This window comes from Antennarius striatus, chromosome 23 (assembly GCF_040054535.1).
Source record: "Antennarius striatus isolate MH-2024 chromosome 23, ASM4005453v1, whole genome shotgun sequence".
NCBI classification, from domain to species: domain Eukaryota; kingdom Metazoa; phylum Chordata; class Actinopteri; order Lophiiformes; family Antennariidae; genus Antennarius; species Antennarius striatus.
This window is the reverse complement of record NC_090798.1, coordinates 4,709,330-4,726,445: the sequence shown is the minus strand read 5'-3', so window position 1 is coordinate 4,726,445 and position 17,116 is coordinate 4,709,330. Positions and strand designations below refer to the sequence as shown.

Here is a 17,116-nt window from a genome sequence, read left to right as displayed (position 1 = left end):
AGGCTGCAGAATGAAATGACAATTAAGTTTGAGGATATGACAAAATATGCTACAATTTCCATGGAAATATGTGCAAAAAATGAACATGTTATTAAAATACACATCAGCCAAACACAGCCAACACTGATGTTTGTGATCCAGACCCTTCTGGACTTCTTAGTTTTCATGAAAGCAATAGGGTGAACGACTGCCAAATAGCGCTCCGCACAGGTGAGGATGTGAAATGCAATCTGTCCACCTGAGTTAAAGATGACCACAAAGAGGCCCACATACGCCATATTCTTGTCACAAATAAGGGCAGCACAGTAGATGATAATGAATGCTAAGATGCTGAACAACTCCATGAAGATCATGTGGTATGTGAAGTTGTCAGAGTGGTTCATCGACATGCTGCGGCGCTGCTGCCGCCATCGCTGGAGGCCCAGGAAGAGGACAGAGATGTATAAAGGGATGAAGAAGAAGATGTTGACCAAGATGTAGATAAGGAGGGACAATAACATATCTGAAGAAGATAAGCATTCGTACATGAAAGAAAAATATCTCTCAGAATAAAGGAGGTTAGAAGGAAAAGAGGCGTTGTGGGAGGAAAAATTACAGAGTGGCATAACTAAGGGCAATAAGAAGACAGATGATGATGTTGGAGACAAAAAGGAGGACATTACACACATTAGTATAATTCATTTCCATTGTTAGAAAGAATAATGCTATCAAAATATAAAGTATAGAAAAAAGGAAACCCTGCCACATTTATATTGATGGCTGGTAATAATTTTAAATACAAAATATAAGATGTGAGAGCTGGTTTGTAATTTTCTTTCAAAAGCAAACCTTGAATCCATGGTAAAGTCTCATAATTAATATATATTTATTAATCAATTTTTAAACAAAAAAATGAAATAGACTTGTTTTTGACCAATCATCATTTAATCACTTTAAATCGACAGGAAAGATGAAAGAAAATCTTACATGAAAGTAAACTCACCTTGTCTGATCGCCTGTGCGTCTGGACTACGGAATGGTGAGTAGTACATTTTATATTGATGTGTGTGTGTGTGTGTGTGTGTGTGTGTGTGTGTGTGTGTGTGTGAGTGTGCGTGTGCGTGTGCGTGTGTGTGTGCGTGTGTGTGTGTGTAAAAAGAAAAAATAGCCTGTTTTGCATATTATCTAGACAGTTTTCATTGTATTGATTGGCAGCTCTGACAGCCTGAAGGTAAAACAATTTTTTTTAAATGCAACTGAAAATATTAAAATTTTATTTTTAAAATATTTCTATCACATTCCAGAACTGATAAATACAGCTACAATTGATTTTGTCTCTGTGAATCTGTATGTGTAGTTGCTCAACACAAAATGAATGCAGGATGAAACAACATGCAAAAGATAATACACACATTATGGTTGTTAAGTATAAAAGACAACACGCTTATACATAGTCCAGACACAAAGGTACACAAGATCAGAGACTTCAATATCTGAAGCTACAAACAAGGTGAGTTTATTTTACATAATTCAAGAATTAATATTTGGGTAATCCAATAATAAAAGGAAAAAAAGTTTGGTTACCACATAAATCACTTCAAATTCAATTTTTATTCAAATAAAAACTCAACTGTTCTACTATCAGATTTTATTTTTCACTGTCTGACTTCTGTCTAACTCCATCTCGTAAAAGTTCAGTTTGGTTCAAACAGTGAGATTGAGAACATTCTAAGACAAATCTTTATTGTTTCTTATTTTTCTGGCAGGAAAATGTTTACTATTTTCAGATAAAATAAAATTTTAGCCTCTCAATGTGTCATTTCATTTCACTTTTCCATATTTGGTGATTATAATTTCTCTTTCTTTTCATCTTTCCTTCTTTTTTACCCCATCCTTGCCACTTTCCTATAGTCATGTTAGTCATCTCCTCTTCCTCATCCAATGTCTCTCTTCCTCCTCCATCAAAGTCTAACCCCATCAACATATATTATATCCTGCTTAGCTGCTTGTACTCCAAAGTTGGCTCTGTTCACGTCATCTCCTTTTCCATTGTCAACATCATCATCCTCCTCCCTCTCTGTATCCTCGTCCTCTGCCTGGGCCTCCAGCGAAGCTGCCAGCGGCATCCCAACCGGATAACGAGCCTTTCCGACCTGATCACTTTCTCCACACTCATCTCAGAGCTGTTTAACGTTTTGGGGCTCAGCCTGATCTGTTGTGGCACCCACACTGATGTCCAACAGATGGTGATGGTGGGTATCCTTTTTGCAATCATTCATGTAGCTGGACAGCTGGTCTTTCAGACTCTGACCTGTCTGGAGCGCTATCTGGCAGTCATTCACCCCATCACCTATGTGAACCTGAAGACGGGGAAGGGAATCAGAATCAGAAACATCATCATTGGCTGCAGTTGGCCTCTCACCTTGGTAGGGGCAGGTTATACATATGTGGACAATCATTCATTCATCTTCATCACAACCCACTTCATCATTGTCTTTGTCGTACTTGTCATCTCTTTCTGCGGCCTTTCCGTTCTCTATGTTCTGATTAGTCCAGGGCCGGGAGACAGGGTTGGGGGTAAGCAGCAGGTGGATCAGACAAAGCAGAAGGCTTTCTATACCATCATGATCATAATGGGAGTGCTCCTGTTCAGGCTTGGGGGGTTTCTAACTATGACTGCTGTGTATGTGGCACCATAGCTGGACGACATGCAGAGATGTCATTTTTGGGTGTCTGCAGTCTGGTTGGCTCTGCCCAGCAGCCTGTTGTTACCTCTGCTCTTTCTGCACAGAGCTGGAAAACTGGTGTGTCATAAGAGCAGCAGTGAATCAAGACATCATTCAGTGTGATGTCAAATCTTCCCAAGTTTAAAAATGACAATAAATCTTTGGGGAACACATAATTTGTTTTCTGGACATTTTTTTTCAAACACTACTATTAAAATGTAAGAAGAATCAAAATGGTTTCTAGTTCGTTCTTTCATTGGTACAAGCATGAATAAGCATGGTTTTTAAATTTAAAGTCCAGTGTTTAAATATGCATTGATCGAGCAATATCAATCATATTGAGGTTTGCCAGAATTTGTGTAAACATTTAAAGTACTATTATTATTTCTGATAACATTTCCAGCAAGAAAGGAAAAAAGAATTTTAACTACTAAACCCTCTAGTGGGAAAATATTTCACTTTGTGGCATGAACATTTTAGTTCCTTGATATAAATGTAAAAATGTACTTTGACAGTAATCAGGATGGCTGTGTGACACAGATGCCATAAATAGCTTAATGCTTTAAATACATGTAAAATGTTTGCTTGTTTGATAACAGAATATTACACTGACAATTATAAAGTTAGTGTTTCATCAGCTGCTGGTGCAAACTGAATATATGCAATGCAAAGTACATGAGTGATTCTCGGTAGCTATACAGAATGCAAAAAAGCCACAAACAATTAATCAGACAATGACGCAGAGACATAAAGAGATGGATGAATATATTTATGAACGGAGCAGTTCACAGTCCCAACACACAAATAGCCGACCATCAGATCGATTCCAGTCAAAATACTGCAGACAAGGTGAGATAACTTCAGTGTTTTATACAAAATAAAGTTTTAATTTTTCTAGTTTTAGTTCATAAAAAATATAGCTTTTGCAAGTTTAGCAACTTTTTCCCAAACCAGTCTGATAATTCTCAGCTCAATTTTCAGAGGGTGTCCAGGGTCAGAGCAGTCGTACTGTATTAAAAGACATTATTTCTGCTTTTTAAATGCATTTTTCAATGTCATTTTTCAACCTTAAGATACAAGTTTAATATGTTCTGTGACTTTGTCACAGGTGGGGTAGGACCCCCATGATGCAGTATACCAGGGAAGAAGTCCACATTCATAATTTAATTCAAATAAAATCCTATACAGGTCATCAGAAGATCGAAAATGGCACAGCCAAAAAAGTAAAATCAAAAGAAAGACCAAGAATGTCGAAGATTAGAACGTATCAATGACAATTTAGGAGATAACTGAGGTCTGAGCAGAGTTTATGTAGATGGAGCCTGACTGGAGATGGAAAACAGATGGCTGCAGCAAAACAGGTAACAAGAATGTGTGGATTGAGTGGGAGTCAAATCAGGATACAGAGGACAGGAGGAAAACTGGAACTATTATAGATTTAACTTGTTCTGCTGGTATTTCAAATTAATATTTCTAATTTAAATTGATTTTAACATGTTCCACTCTATTAAAAAATCCCAAACCCTTAAATTTTGGAGAGAAAAAAAGACATAAACAAATTTTTTATCAATTAATAGACATACAAACTCTTCCTGTGCATTATTACATCCTGAGAAGCAGTGATGTGTTGTATTTGTCAGTGTTTATGTGTCTGTCCACCAATATCTTCACAGCCGTTGCAGATAAATCAAGGCAGTCAGAGACTGCAACATCCTGCGACACCCCTGAATTCAAAATTTTGCCTTTTTGCACCCTAAAAGGTACAAAAGTGTTAACTCGACATTGACCTAGTTTATATTATATTAGTTTATATTTATATTACTTTAATTTATGGGTCACAAAATGAGTTGATTTTGCAGGGCATCTGAACTTCCCTGGCCTCAATTCCAACAAGATGTCAGTGGTTGAGGGCCAGAGCTTGAAGGTCATTGGTCGCTAGTGTGAGAGTTGGACTCAGTCCACCCAGATTTGTTTCTTTACCACTCAACAAAAAAGAATTAAAAAATTTTTTTTTCATTAAATGGAATAGTAGTATGAAATATATTAGTGCCATTCTTGGTTTCTGACTGGGTGACCAGCATCCTGCCTCCAAAGTTGCTCACTCACATCAGGCACAGGCAAGTTTGCAATGAATTATCATAGTGTAAACTTTACAAACTAGAATGTGACATAATTACTAAGGGTTCTGTGGTGCACATAACGCAGTGACCGCAAGCTCCATCAAGGTAAGTTTATGACAATCCAATCAAATTCAGTTTTATATAATTTTGTTTGTCTTTCCATGTTTTTTTCTCAGGCTACCCACAAATATGTCATTCAACTCATCTTCCCCCTACACCTCCGTACCTCCCTCCCTCCCTCTCCTTTCATCTGTGAGCATCTATTCTATAATGTACAGCTGCTCCAGCACCACAACGGGTACTTGCATGATCACCAGCTTCACCATAAGCAGCTTCCTCCTCTTACTCCCTCTGTACATCTTCATTCTCCATGTTGGTCACCAGAGATGGCGCCAACAGTGCAACAACGTGAAAATTAGCCACTCTGACCTTTTCACCTACCACATGGTCATCATTGAACTGATGAGTGTGTTCGGTTCCTTAATAATCTGCTTAGGTCTCCACCTCAGCATCCCACAAATGGTGGCAGTTGGAGTCTACTTTCTCTCTGTAAACTTAACCGGGCAGAAAACATTTCATGTACTGACCTGTGTGGAGCGCTACCTGGCTGTAGTTCACCCCATCAGCTACCGGCGCCTGCGAGAGAAAAAAGGGATCCGAATCAGAAACATCACCATCGGCTGTGCGTGGCTGTTATCCCTGGCTGGGACAGCTCAACTGTGCATCAGTGACCGTGTTTTCATAGTCACCTTGGTCTTTTTTTCCAGTTCCCTCACCATATTTTTAATCTCTTTCTGCAGCCTTTCTGTTGTCTGTGTTCTGATTCGTCCGGGGCCAGGGGATGGAGGTGGGGGTAGAAAGCAAGTGGGTCAGATAAATTTAAGGGTCTTCTACACCATCATGGCCATACTAGGAGTGTTGATGTTCAGGTTCATGGGTAGCATTCTCAGCACTTCTCTGTATTCCTTACAACAGCTGGATGAATGGGAAAAATGTGGCTTGTGGTGGTCTACGATCTGGTTGGGTCTGCCCAGCAGTTTGGTGTTACCTTTACTCTTTTTGCAGAGAGCTGGAAAGCTAGTGTGCTGTAAGAGCAGCAGATGGTAAATCTCTCAGATGTGAGTCCCACCTAAGACTTAAAATTTAGTTATGTTGAGCCTCAAGACAAAGTTGTCAATGTCTCCCTGTTAACTTATCATCTATCACCATGGTTACTGTGTGATGCCCTCCTAATCTTTGCTGCTGAAGATTATTTAATTCACACATTAAACAAACGAGCAACATAATGTGGTAGACCACAGTTAGAGCAGGGGAAATTTCCATGTACCTTAGACCTATTTAGTATATTATAAGTTTTTATTCTTATTTTTGTACAGTAATATGATATTTTATGCTTTTAATGGTTTTGTAGTGATTATACAATTCCAATATTTGGGGCGGATAGACGTCGAGTGAAAGGACGCAAACCTGATTTCAATTTTTTTGCATTTTAAAAAAACAAACAAACATGGAATCAAGAAGGACATAACTTGAAAGGACCTGTCACTGTATATAATTTCATTATTTTGTTATATGTTATGTTCAGTCATTGTTTCCGAGAAATCAACAACCTCTATGAACCAATTAGGTTTCCTATGTTGAGGACTACCTGTAATACAAAATTGTAATCATGAAAATGTTCTTCATTCTTTTTATGAATACTGTACACCGATCAGTCAAAAACAAGTATAGTTTATGTGTAGCTTTAAATGATTAAATAAATCTTATGTATGATGACTCAGATGTATTTATATAGACAGTTGCGACGACAGGTTACATTGTGCTTATGGAGAGAATCCCATTCTCTGTCAGTGACAAATACCACAATGCAAAGTAAAGTGAATACGTAATCTTTACTAGATAAACAGTATGCAAAGAACATAGAATTATACCAACACACATGCACGCACACGGACACACACACACACACACACACACACACACACACACACACACACACACACACACACACACACACACACACACACACACGCACATAAAGCATAAGAGTCAATAAATATAGAAATGTCACAGTTCTGACACACAATGGAGGCTAAGACTGATCACAGTCAATGGTCTACAGAAATGGTGAGTTTAAACTGACATGAAAACTTGCACTTTCACTACCACAGCCTTCACTATCACCAATATCTCCATCCTCCCTCCCTGCAACTTCATCCTAGCCTACCACATAGTTGTTGCAAAGTTGTTGAGTATCTTGGGGTTCACACCTGCTGTGGTATCTCTTCTTCAGTTGTCATGTCCAAAATAAAAGATGTTAGTTATGCCATGGTTAAATAAGATCCATGGCAAATAAAAAAAAATATACATCTGGTTCAGCAACATTATTTTCACATCTGGCTGCCGTGTTGAGGCAATGCAATGCCAATCAGGAGTTTGATAAGGAGTCAGGAAATTTCACAAGCTAGTTTTGATAAAAACTGTTCAAAAAATACACTTTTTGATATGATTCATTTGGAGACTTTTTAAGGATATTTTGATCCGTGTGCATGAACTTATATCCTCAGGTGTATCTTGTAGAATGAGTGACACATCGCAAAAGAAAACTATAAATGAAAACACAATGCAAATGGATTTGAAGTTGTGTATACTAGATATACAACATGCAAAACAAGTCACCAGCAATTGTGCCGGTATACAAACATGAATTAATATGTATATGGTCAGCAGCTCAGTTTTTACAGTCTAGACACACAGCTGACAGAAAATTAAAAAGATCAGAAATTGTAGACTGCAGACAAGGTGAGTTTATTTGAAGGATTTTATTATGATAGATGGCATCAGTATTTGTGGTTTGGATGTTAGTTTTCAATCACACTACACAGTGATTTTTTTTTTTTCATGACTATTTTGTTTTTTTAAGTTGTTTCCAAAGCCACCATAGTTTTGTCCTGACACTGTAATGTTCAAAACTGTGGGGATGTACTAAAGTCACAGATGGTTTTCCAGATTTTCGCAGCCCTGTCTGCATGTTGCTCCCAGCTAACAATAATCTCACATCGAGTTCAGTGACAAAACAAGCAAGTTGATGAAAAGGGAACATTTCTGCCTACTTGTTGTCCGCAGCAGTGGATTTGGTTTATTTGGGTCAACTTGTGGATTGAAAATACTGAACTTTAGTCCAAATGTGTGTGTATCACGGGGCTCTGCAAGCGTGACAGAACCGGCCTAGCAAACTTCAGTATAACGGGGAAACACTCTGGAGGAATAACTGGGGTTTTGTTCTGGCATGAAAAAGTGGATTTACTGTAACTTTGCTTTCACTCAGAAGGTCAAAGACTGAGCTCTCGTTGACTGCTAATGCGCCATAATCTACTTCATGAGTGTGCTGAGAGGAGTTTAGTCAGAGGCTGAACTGACATTTGATGCCTGGGCTTCAAAGTTGAGTGTGTGTTATAAAGGTAATCACAGTGTCACTCCAAAGCTACCTCACCACTGTGTCCACGAATTTGAACATTCATTAAACATTTTTATTTCTTGTTTTTCTCTCCATCTTTTTAGTTTTCTGTCTCTGCCCTGCATCCATAGTAATGTCAATACACGCCTCTTCTAATTCCTCCCTTCTTCTTTTTTTTTTTTTTTTACAAGTAATGACGCAAAAGGAGTTTTCTGTTAGATATACTTGAGCAATGTAGGAAAAGATCCTTTAGTCTGAAGGAACAAAGTTTGTGATTGTGAAAATTGAATTGTTTCTTGAATCAGACTGATATTTGATTGCAGATTAATGTCAAATAAATGTTCAAAATGGGATTTGTAACTTGTTTCTTTTTGTTTTGCTTTTACTCTTTATGAAAAATTACATCATATATACAAAAGTTCATGTGTGCTATACATAACTGAAATGACAACATAATCCACCCCTGACCCCCTAAAAAAACAGCAACAACATTAAAAAAAATAAAAAAAACCCAATCCATACACAAAGGAGCCAATGACAAACATGTCAAAAACATGATGTGAAAAAGGTTTATCCACAAGTTCCACCAACATTTACTGTAAACCATATTTAAGTTGTGTAAATAATACATTGCATTCCTGTATTTAAACAGACAGAGAAAACAACAACACAAGACTAAATCCTGACAAAGTAGTCAAAAGTCAAGTCAAACTTTCTATATTGTCATTATACACATACACAGACGGTACAACGAAATTTCAAAGGCCAGATGGAGTGTTGGTCCTTCCAGCTACAGCGATGATGTGTGGTTTGCCTTCATGACCACAAGAGAAGAATTTTTAAAAACAAAAGTCAAATCTTTCTCGAACTGCAGTCAGTCACGTGTTAATAAAAGGATTCTTTGACTTTTATGTCTGAGTTTCAGATTGTTCAGGTGTGAAAACAGTAGTGCTCACATAGGAGTTCAGGTGTTAATGACTTTGTGTGTTTAACAAGTACCAGGATGGCCGAGTGGTTAAGGCGTTGGACTTAAGATCCAATGGATGTTTGTCCGCGTGGGTTCGAACCCCACTCCTGGTAGATAATTTTAGTGAGGCAGTAGCTCAGTCCAACAAGCCTTCGACAAGGGGCCGAAAGCCGGGTTGGCCAAAATATTTGGACTGTGAACTGGCAGTAGTAGTAGTCAGTTCACTGCCTAACCACTGCACTGTGCTATATATATGTACTGTATATATACTGTATATGCAATTTTTGGAGTGGAAAAGGACTTATTTATTTTTATTTATTTAAAATGAACTCCTATTGTTTATCACTACTGGCCTTGCTATATCAATACATTTGTGATATAATATCTTAAAAAATTTGAATTAAAGATGCAATTATATTATATTATTAAAGATTATATTATACGATTTCATATATTTATATTTTTTTATATGATTTTTTTCATTTTATGGTCATTTTTTTGTAATGAAACACACTTTCTTTTTTTTTCAGCATTCACTGCCTGGTTTGGGTAGTTAATTACATTAATTTGATTGTTTAATTTAATCCCGTCTGTGGAATTGCATTGCCTAATTTGATTTTGGTGCGGTTAAACATGGATTTACAAATATATACAAATACATGCGCCAATCCCTGCTGGAATCATCAACTAAGATACAGCATCACTACCAGTGTTCTAAATGTCCTGAACTCTGAGGACATTTGCCTTCGAAATGTAAACAGATTAAACATTGCATTAATTTGTCAACATGCAAAAAGCTCAACGTCCTGCACTGACCTGACTTATAAAAAGAAATCACAGAATGGTTGCACACACATTGTGATAAAAGTCTGCAACCACTGATCAGTCATCAGGGATACTGAAGACGAGAGACGAGTGCTCCCAACAAGGTCAGCATCTCCAATAATATCAGGAGTAAAGAGCATAAATGTTTATTTTTTTTAATTTTTAGTATTTCAGTGTTTATAGACTTGAAATCTGACAAATATTACATTAATTTTTGAAGTAAATTTTTGTTATTTATATAATAAAGCCAATATGAATAATACATGGTGTAAAATGGTAAATTTCAAATGACAAAGGCTTGTTTCATGAATTGATTTTATTGTTAAAAAATACTTTAATTAAGTTCCTACCATCTAAAAATGTGAGAACTATGTAGTTCTTAATTGAACATTCAAAATCACAATATACATTTTTTAATGGATACTCGTATTAATAAATTAGTAACACTTATTGTGGCCATAATGCAGCATTATAGAAAATTATTTTTAAAATTTTCAATAGCAGTTGGGAATTACTTGATATGACAATAAACTTTAACAATGAACGTGAATGCAGTACATTTACAACTTGGTCTGCTGTAGCAAAGGAAATTGTGTTTCAACCAGATATATTGCTTTTAATTAGAATTTAAAGATGGTTCAAAAATTACCTTCTATTTTTAAACTTCCAGTTTATCCAGTTTTGATGATTAAGACATCAACCCTTCTCTCCTTCCCTTGTGTTCCACCTCTCATCAGGCCTGGTGTAATGTGTAGCAACACATCTTCCTCCTCAAATGTTTCACTCCCTTCCCTCCCCCCACCCCACTCTCCCTCCAACTCCTCCACTACCCCCTACCTTGACAGCTGCTTCAATTCCACACCTGGTTCTTCTATCTTCTCCATCTTTACCATCACCAACATCCTCCTCCTCCTCCCTCTTTCCACCTTCATCCTCTTCTGTGGTTTGCAGCACTGGAGAAAGCAGCATGGTGAAGCAATGAATCCCATAGACATCTTTACTTACCACATGGTCGCCATGGAAATGCTTGGCATCAGCGGGTCCATTGTCTGCTGTGGTGGTGCCTTCCTGGATCACCCCCAGATGATTCGAGTGGGGTGTAACATGTTTGCCATTATCTCATGTGTCAAGATGAGCTTTCACGTTCTCACCTGCGTTGAGCGCTACATGGCTGTGGTTCACCCAATCACATATCTACACATGAGCAAGACCGGTGGAGTTATGATCAGAAATATCAGCATTGGGTGTGTTTGGTTTCTGTGTGCAGGACTGGCTGCTTTAAGAATTCTGACAGAACGAAATTTCACCGTGATTTTGTTTTTCTGTAATTTGGTTTCATCATTGATCATCATCTCCTTCTGCAGCCTTTCTGTTCTTCGTGTCCTTGTCGCTCCTGGACCAGGCGATGAGGGCAGAAACACAAAGAGGGGCGACAATTTAAAACACAGGGCCTTCATCACCATCACGGCCATAATGGCAGTGCTGCTGCTGAGGTTTGGCGGGAATCTGGTTTGCATGGCTCTGGTCTCTTCACCCATTTTGAGTTACAGTGTCCGCTGTGTGGTACAGATGTCGGGAATCTGGTTCTGTCTACCCAGCAGTTACATTCTGCCACTGCTGTTCCTGCACAGAGCAGAGAAAATACCTTGTTTAAACGTTTGTGCGTCACTTCATAAAGGCTAATAAGCGTTCTTCCACTTCACTTCCAAAAAGTGCCAAAACGTCTTGTTTTCCATTTTCACGTCAGCTATTGTCACCTCTAATCATAACCATCAAATATTGATTTGATTGCGCCACCGTGTCGCCTCTCTTATAATGTATACTTTGAAAATATAGTCATTTGAAGAATTTGGGATTCAATGCCACGGGAACAATGAGGGAAAACAGGATTAGCAAGTGTCCATTGAAGGAATTAAATGCAATGAAAAAAGAACTGAGAGGAACATATGATTACAGGTTTGATCACAATGAAGAAATTCCCATTGTGAAATGGGTGGACAACGAATGTGTTACAATTGGTACAAATCATGACAAAGTACAACCAATAAAGAATGTATAGCTTTGGCGGCAAGAATTTAAGTCAATAGGAAATGTCCTCAACCAAAGAACATATTGTAAAAATTGTACTGTAACCTTAGGTGTTGACTGTTTCTTCCATATCATTCTAAGGAATGAGCTGCTTCTGAACATGGTAAAGAAGTGTTTTTTGTTCATTTGTCATTTTTTATTAAGTAGAAACCATTTATATTTATTGTTTTCTGAAAATGGAAATATTCTTTTATTTGGCCAGAATGTATACATATCAACCCAGTGTCCTCATTTGAGGACAGCCTGTATTTCTTTTCTTACTTGATATAAAGGAGTTTTGGAAGTTCCAACATGTTTGTATTCCCATTTTATGCAATGATTATGAAAATCATTACAAAAATCTAAAAATTGTTCACTTGGGTTAAAATGGGTTAACCCTTGCATAAAAGCTTTCTTGCAAAACACTTGAGTTTTATGGCGTAAATACAAATAGTTATTCGTATGGTAAATGCAGGTCAGAATCTTGAAGAAAGAATGTGATTTTTCCCTAAATATGTTAGCAAAATAATCAGATCCATTCTTTGCATGTAAAGTCTCCCCATTTATGTGTTTTATTTTCTTCAGCTGACCCCTAACCACAAAAAAGTGTATCATTTACATCATAACGATCACTTCTGGATGGACAATAAATAATAAATGTAAATAAACTAAGTTACGCATTGATAATATTCAGCTGTTTTTTCTGCGTTTAAACCATGATTTTTTAGTTTTATTTATTCAGTTTATTTTTTTCTTTCCATACATTACAGCAGATGCCACTTTCATCAGTTCTCAAACATCGACAAAAAAGTCTGAAAATAAAATAAAGGGTTGACGAGTAGAAGCCATTAGTCCATTCCGTATGATGTTTCTGGAAAAGTTTATGGTGTCGGTGCCGATTTAATTACTTGATTTGTGTGGCTGAGATGATGTTGAACTCTGTGCCTGCCATCTCTTTTAGTCAATGGTGTCAGAATTGCGGTTCCTGGCCACAGCCTCCATGTTTTCCCAATCTCTCCAGCTTTTCAGTGATGTCTTCCTTCAACTGAGATTGGCATCGTCCTGCCTGTCACTCATCCTGGCCATGGCATCATTCGTCATCAGAGCCATGGTGTCCTTGCTTGCGTCTTGCATTCTGGCCATTGCTTCCACAGCTTGGGTCGAATCCTCTTTTACTCTGGTTCTGTTGTGTTGCCACTTTTCTCGGCTTGCGACGCAGCACGAAAACTCCAAACCCCAGTGCTGTGATTCCGATTGTCATGAAGGTGAAGACGTACACATCCTCAACGTCTTCCATATCCAGTGGGTCCAGATACAGAGTTTTGAACGTATCCCAGCTGCCCAGAATGTAGCCAGCCATAAAATTCCTGTCTGGGCATTGGGGATCACCAGATCCAGCTAGTCTGGTGGAAATACTCTGTCAATCACATATGCACAAATCTTACTTAAATGTTACCCTTTTTTTCACGTGGTCGTACTTTGTCCAGGTAAATGGTCCTGTCTGCTTCTTGCTTTGAACTTTCTCAAAAAGAAAAAAAGATCACCCAGTTTCACCGTTTGTTGTTGTATTGTTGTATTTGTATGTTTGTTGTTGTATTTGCAAATACAACAACCATTCCATCTTAAAGGAACCGCATTTCTTTTTTACTTTGGCTTGGTGAGTGGGTATGTCGCTGCCCGTTCTTTTCCATTTGTTAACTAGGTAACCTGCACGGCGCGTATAGCAGGGTGCACATGCAGCACCGTCAATGCTATGATTGGCTGGGTAACGTCAGTGGACCTGATCGTATCATTCATTTACTGGACACCTGTCACTCGCTGAGTTACAACGCAAAATGGTACAGAAAACAATAGTAATGATCTAATGAATTAGATTAGGTCTAATATCAAATTTGTATCCAATTTTATTTTGTGCGCTGCATAAATTATCTTGTGCACTAAGAATGTACGAGCAGTGCGCAATTGCTTAGAGGGAAAAGTAGTCACAACTGAAATTTTTTATGAATTTTTTTTTACAAAGACGAAACACACACACAGTCACACACACACACACACACACACATACGCACGCACGCACGCACGCACGCACACACACACACACACACACACACAAACAATCCAGTACTGTAATTGTGTCCCACGTTTCCTCTTTATTTGGATACATCATTAAGGACATTTCCCACCAAAATGCTTTCTGTATGAATACATAAGTCATTACCGCATAGTGTAAATACTCTTTGGAGGCAGCTAAGTGTCATTCACTTAATAATATTCCAACAAGTTTGAAACATATATTGTAAAACTAACCATTCCAAGAGATAGTGAATATATTGGTAGACGGATGCTGAGTTTTGAACTGCCAGGCAGGAGGCCTAGAGGAAGACCAAAGAGGAGGTTTATGGATGTAGTGAAAGAGGACATGAAGGTAGTTGGTGTGAGAGAAGAGGATGAAGAAGACAGGGTTAGATGGAGGCAATTGATTTGCTTTGGCGACCCCTGAAGGGAAAAGCCGAAAGGAAAAGAAGAAGAAGAAGAACCATTCCAACTTTTACAAATCAAAACAAACACACCAGATATTGACAATATGAACGACTACTTTTATACCTGTTTACATTCATAAATGTCTCCTCAAATCAAATTAATGCCAACTGTCTCCAACTGGGGTAATGTTCTGGGCATGTTCCACCAGGGGGAGGCCTTGGTGAAGGCCCATGACATGCTGGAGAGACTGTGTTTCTCAGCTGGAATGGGGAAGACACAGAATTCCCATTTACATAATAGCTAATGAGGGTGTCTGGGGAGAGCGAAGTATGGATATCCCTGCTCAGACGAGGCCCATAATAAGAGGTAGAAGATGAACAGAAGATAAATAGGGTAAAGATTGACTGAACCAAATTTTATTGACAATAGGTCCAAAGTCATTGGTGAGCAAAACAGAGAATCAAGACCTTTTGAGATCAACAGTTGAGTAATGATTCAATAATCACTGAATGTATTTCATTGACAAAAATCTGTTTAATTCATTTGGTGTTACAACATGGGAATACTGCTGCTCTCTGCAAAAACATCAGAGGTAACATCAGAGTGGCAGGGAGATTCATAAATATTCCACTAAACATTACCTCACAAATAAAATCTACTGATGTCACAAAAAGAAGAAACCAAACAATATTGGAAACACACCTCAACCACAACACTCCCATCATAACTGCAATGGTGTAAGAGACCCTTTTCTTTGACTGAGTAGCCCTTTCCCTGTCTCCACCTTTTTCCCCTGGCCCTGGACGAATCAGGAGGCAGATCACAGAAAGGCTGCAGAAGGAGATGACAATCAAGAAGCAATTCAAAATGAATAATTGAATTCCAAAAAAAACAAGAGGTGTAAATCTTGCGATAATTGTTCCTACACAGCAATAAATCCAAACACAACCACTCATGATGTTTCTGATTCCAATCCCCCTCTGTCCTTTGAGGCTCCGATAGGTGATGGGATGGACGGCAGCCAAGTAGGGCTCCAAACAGGCCAGGACATGAAAGCACGTCTCACCATACCAGCAGAAATAGGTAAGACATTTCCCAAGGTCTGTTAAAACAGCATCAGCTTTGTATATACCACAGCAACTGATAATGGAGCCTAGGACAGTTGACAGCTCCATGGTAACCATGTGATAGGTGAAAGCATCTGAATGGCTCAACGTTTCTGAAGTAGAGTTGGAAAGCCATCGCTGGAGACCCAGGTAGATGATAAAGATCCAGAGCGGGAGCAGGAGGACAGTGCAAATGAAACTGACGACTACAAAGATTGAGGAGAATGGCCGGCTGAATAAGCACTCCATCATGAATTCGGCATTATTGGAGGAAAGGTCAGGATGAAGAAGGGAGTCATAGGAGGAGTTTGAAGAATTGTTTAGTGACATATCTGGAAGAGAATACATAGAAAAATGATGAAAATGTAGACATTACGTGTCAAGTTTTCTTTAACTTATTGACTGACATTGATATCTATAGACTTTACGGTAGTGTACTAATGAACTGGAACTGATCCACTGTAGTTGGCAGCAGTGATGTTTTTGGATAACAGATGAGATCAATTTGAAGAAGCTCACACACTGCAGGGAATATGTTGCAATTCAGGGAAAAAAAGTTTCACGATCGTGAGAAAAGATGAAGGAGATCATGGAGAGGATGAATGGATGGAGCTTTGATTCACATTACCTTCACTGCAACCCTGAACCCTGTCTTCCGTGAAGCTGTCCCAATACTAAAAAAAGTCTTTTCAAATGTTTCAAACTTTGTGTTTCATTGTCTAGAACTAAAGAATCGAAGAAGGTAGAAACAACCTCTTTCTTGATGAAAGAAGAGTCCAGTAATTCTTTTGGTAGTAATGCTGCTTACAGTCATAGAACACAATATTCTGTGGATTGGTCAAAACGCTCAAAAGCCATTGGTACATCAACATGTTCTTCTTGTTTCTTTTCTGACATTGTGATCACTAATTTTTATGATATGACGAATGTAAAAATAACAAAACCACAAACCTTATCAATATTTTTTCTGATTTTCACCTTTGATTCCTCTCGCTGGATCCGTGTGTTCCTGGGTAGCTGTTTCAGATATGTTCTGTAAAGTGTGTGCAGGATATGGCATGAACACATACTCTCATTCTTGTCACTCACATGCTGTCTAATTTAAATTTGAATTCAAATACATGTCATTTGAATAGAAAAACAAACTGGGAGTGAAAAAGTGAAAAATGACTAACATCTACAAGAGTTGTCAGAGTGATCACCAAATTGGGATTGGGAGAATTGAAAGGATAGGACATATTATTTACAGAGATCAATAAATTTATTTTTGATATTTCTTTGGAAATATGTTTGAACTTGACATTTGTGTTATTTTATTATCCATCTAATTAATTCAATTCAATATTTTGATATGAGTCTTACATGACTTATGGCTACATGGCTGTGGT

The 17,116-nt window shown here is 38.1% G+C and overlaps 1 non-coding gene across 1 annotated transcript; it reads left to right on the top strand.

Annotated features, from left to right (window-relative positions):
* The first annotated feature begins 9,279 nt into the window (after positions 1-9,279).
* Positions 9,280-9,362, top strand: trnal-uaa (transfer RNA leucine (anticodon UAA)). The gene has a single exon. It is a non-coding gene; the product is annotated as a tRNA-Leu (tRNA).
* The last annotated feature ends 7,754 nt before the right edge of the window (positions 9,363-17,116 follow it).